We start from the raw sequence: 4564 nt of genomic DNA on the forward strand, positions 1-4564 counted from the left end.
GTGAGGAAATTGAAAATTCCAGCAGCCGTTTTAGCAAGAAAAAAGAAATAAAAAATAGATAAAAAAGACTATATAAAGACAACAAAATAACAATAAAAATAATAATAATAATAACAACAATAAGAACATTTGTCAAATAAACAAAGAAAAGACCATAATTTATTATTAAAGTGTCAGTGTTTAGTCCAGTGTTAAAGTTATAATTAATGTTACCGGAGCCGTAACCACACATTTGTTTTCTAAAAACAATACATGGGGATGGGTGAAGAAAATACCCATCACTCCTCCTCAGTGCTGCCTCTGTTTGTATCGGCTCAGACTGCCCTATCTGAATCAGCATTCCCTCCCACGGCCTGCTTGACTAACAGAGTGAAGCCAAGGACGTTAAATGGCGGTTTGAGATTGAACTAAAAACTGCCGTTTTTTCATTTCTTTTAATCCTGCTATCTATTTTATTATAGATTATTTTATTATTGTCATGGTCCTTTTAACCGCTTTCTCTCACACACACACACACACAACACACACACACACACACACACACACACACACACACACACACACATACACACACAATATAAAATACACGCTAAATAGATAATAATAGAACACTATTATTTACACAATTAATACTGAAAGAACTGGTATTAACTGTACATTCACTACATCCCTATTTGTATTTGGAGGAAAAAGTGTGCAAGGCTGTCGTCAGATTGGAAGTTGTTCAAGAGACTCTTCTGCAATTGTGTCTTTGCCTATAATATTCAGTGGTGCGCAGTGGTTTATGGGATGAGTTGTTCCTTTACTCGGAAATCAAAATATGTACACTGTCTTGTACCTTTGACTTTGTTTGGATTTTATGTTTGTTTTTTCACTCAAAATTATATTTTCTATGCTTATTGGTCACGTTGTTAAAGTCCTTGGTATGTTTTGTTAGCTTAGAAGTGAGAAGTGAGGTTTTGGGACATCAATGACTCCTGTAATATACTGAAAACTCCCTAGCTCCCAATAGGTTAGGACTAGAGTTCTGAAACTTTATAAAGGTCTTGTTGACAAGGTGTAAAAGGTCTGTGTGTTGTGGTCTGCATAGGTTGGGATAAAGTATCTTTTAGTTATTTGCATTTAAAAAAAATTTTTTTTAAGATGGCCCAAATTAACTATTTTGAACTGCTGTAATGTATGTTGTGTTTGAATCACATGCTAATCAAGCACATTTTCAAAAACCTGAAGGATTTAGATTTTAAATGAAAATGAAACCTCATAGTATGAACTGCTAGCACAAAATGCATGTATGAGGCTCATACATGCATTTTGTGCTAGTAATTCTTCTTCTGTTGTAAGCTTTTCCCTTTGGGAAAGGGAAATAGACGAATATCAAGCAAAAAGAGGTGGATTTGAACAGGCTAGATACTTCTTTCACGTGTTAAGTCAACACGAGAAACTTATCACCCGAAATTTTAAGTAGTAGTCTTGTTAAAAGTTTTCTATTTACCCAGTTGTCCTTAACCTTACTTACCAACCTGTAAATGAAGAATTAAAATGGCCTCATACAGTATAAACATATAATAATTGGCTATTTATTGTATGTAAACACATACAGTACATGGACATATTTTCATTAATATTTCATTTGTGTTTCGGGCTCGCTATATCCCAAAAATCTTTGTTGGTAGAGAGTAAGCGGTGTAAATCCACCACCAAACAGCTTTATAAGATACTTGGCAACCTCAAGGCGGACAACTCTGAAAGAGTTAAAGGCATTTGGGAATCTGAACTGGGCACTTTATTAGAACCAGAGGCCCAGAATGCCTTTGTGCAGCCAGCCTTCTGGTGTCCTAGCATCTAATTCAGCCTGGGAGAGGCAATTTAAGATTATATACAGGCTTTATATTACTCCTGAAGCCAGACACAAAATTAATCTGGATCTATTAGATCTTTGCACTGAATGTCAATCTGCTGTTCACTTTTTCATTGTTTGTGGAGCTGCTCTCATGTCTGGCCGTATTAGACTACAATCAGGCGCGATGGGATGGCTGTGACTCGGTGGTAGAACGGAAGGTTGGTGGTTTGATCTCTGACCCTGCAGTCCAATTTTGAAGTGTCCTTGGGCAAGACACTGAACTCCGAATTTCCCCCCATGCTGCGTCTTCAGAGTGTAAATATGTGTGAGTATTTATCTAAAGACCAGGCGAAACCTTGTAGGGCAGCCTTGGCCACAGTGTACGAATGCGTGTGAATGATTCCTGTGCTATGTGAAAGTGCTTTGAGTAGTTGTTAAGACTGGAAAAGTCCTTTATAAATACAGTCTATTAAATTCCAGGATTTTTGATAATGGGGGGGGGGACCAATAACGTAAGGGGGATTTGATTAGAATACGACATTGAAAATCTGCTCAGAAATACAGGTCTAGAATATATTGGATAGGATAAATATATTGGATAGGATAGAACAACACAATGTAATTTTGCTTAATAAAACAGCACATTCATTATTAATTTCACTTGTTTTTAATTTCAACAAATTGTGTATCCAAATACAATACACATTTTCTGGGCTCTTAAGGCAAACATTTGGCTAGTCATCGTTAAAATATTAATTGGTCATGTGACAAGGGCTGGGAAGATTTTTTTCTTTACAGAACCGTATAAAACTTTTCAAACTTCAAAAAAGAAACCTTGCCGTTCACAGTTTTCATAAAATAGGAAACAGAACAGAAAAAAGTGCAACACACAATACATTTCTTACAGCAACAAGTGCTCTACAGTGAGTTTTTGTTAGAATATGATTTGTTAGAAAATATATATATATATATATATATATATATATATATTTATTTATTTTAATTGATGACATAAAGACAATATAATGCCATTTTAAAAGGACATATTAGAAAAATTCATATTTGGGATATTTTTCTCCCCACAGCAAAGATCCTGGTTTGAATCTACAAGCAATCTGCATGAATGTTTAAATTATATTAGAAACAATATATTCATACCTCATATATCAGCATTTTCATTCAGGAAATATATACTGTATATGGTTGTAAAAATGTATTGTGTGAACCGTATGTGTTGTATTTTCAAATATGTAGTACATACTGAGAAATATCTACTGCTGCATCATTGAGACTGTCCTGACGGGGAAGATCACTGGTTTGAACAGAAACAGAAGCAAACAAGACCGCAAGGCCCTGCAAACAGTAGTTTGTGTGGCTGAACATACACTATGCGGTGCCATAACCGTACACCAGGCGCTGCAGGAAAAAGGAAAGGAGAATCATTAACGATTCAAACCACCCAGGTACCTGCCTTTTCTCCCTGTTGCGGTTGGGTACACCGTGCCAGCACTGAGAGGTTCATGGTGTGTGTCAATTGTCAGCGTCATTTCCCCGCTTCCCGTTCATTTCTATGGGAGCAGCTGTGCAATGAAACCTGGGAGCGTTTTGGGGACTTTGAAGAAATGGGGAGTTGAGTCACCCTCTCCTCATTTGCATCAAGCTGTATCCTGCCAACTTTATTCAAATTAAAGGGGTGGCCGGCCCGGCCTCTCTCAAAAGCTGACGGAAACCTTTTTAACTGACCTTTGTTGATCTGAAATGAAGACAGATTTAGCAACTGCATGGCTTATTTCTCGGTTAACATGTTTTCAGAAACACGTGTCATGAACTGAGCAAAGAGATAACTGTTGTTGTGATTTAGCGCTATATAAATAAACTTGAATTGAATTGAACTCCATCCATTCATCTCCATCTGCTTATCCGGTATTGGGTCGCGGGGGACACAGCTCCAGCAGGGAACCCCAAACTTCTCTTTCCGAGCCACATCAACCAGCTCCGACTGGGGGATCCCGAGGTGTTCCCAGGCCAGGTTGGAGATATAATCTCTCCACCTGGTCCTGGGTCTTCCCCGAGGCCTCCTCCCAGCTGGAGGTCCCTGGAACACCTCCCTAGGGAGGCGCCCAGGAGGCATCCTTACCAGATGCCCGAACCACCTCAACTGGCTCCTTTCAACGCGAAGGAGCAGAAGCTCTACTCCGAGCTCCTCTCGGATGACTGGGCTTCTCACCCTAGCTCTAAGGGAGACGCCAGACACCCTCCTGAGGAAACCCATGTCTGGCGCTTGTACCCTGGATCTGTCGTGATGTGTCATGAACTATTTTGTAAAATACAACATTGTATTCTAAACAAGCCGCCATTATGGTCGGCTTTGAAGTCCTGGAGCAGCCAGCCCCATTTGACGCAGCCAGACTGTTTTTGTTGCTTGTCAGTGGTCAGTGAAGAGAAACTGGTGGCAAGCCCACTAGCGTGCAATGCTGAGTAGCGGGATGATTCCATCCTATCCCAAAAACAATGCGTACATGGACACGTACTATCAGGTAGGGCTGTAACGATACACAAAACCCAGGATTTGGTTTTTATCACGATTTTTAGACCCATGGTTTGACACAAACCTCGATACATCCAACTTTGCAACAGAGTTATACAACAGAGAGCATATTTATTGGTATTGATTGATTTCAATATCGATTGATCAACACCAAATATTCTTTTGTACCTTAAAAT

This window comes from Etheostoma spectabile, chromosome 8, assembly GCF_008692095.1.
Source record: "Etheostoma spectabile isolate EspeVRDwgs_2016 chromosome 8, UIUC_Espe_1.0, whole genome shotgun sequence".
Classification (NCBI taxonomy): domain Eukaryota; kingdom Metazoa; phylum Chordata; class Actinopteri; order Perciformes; family Percidae; genus Etheostoma; species Etheostoma spectabile.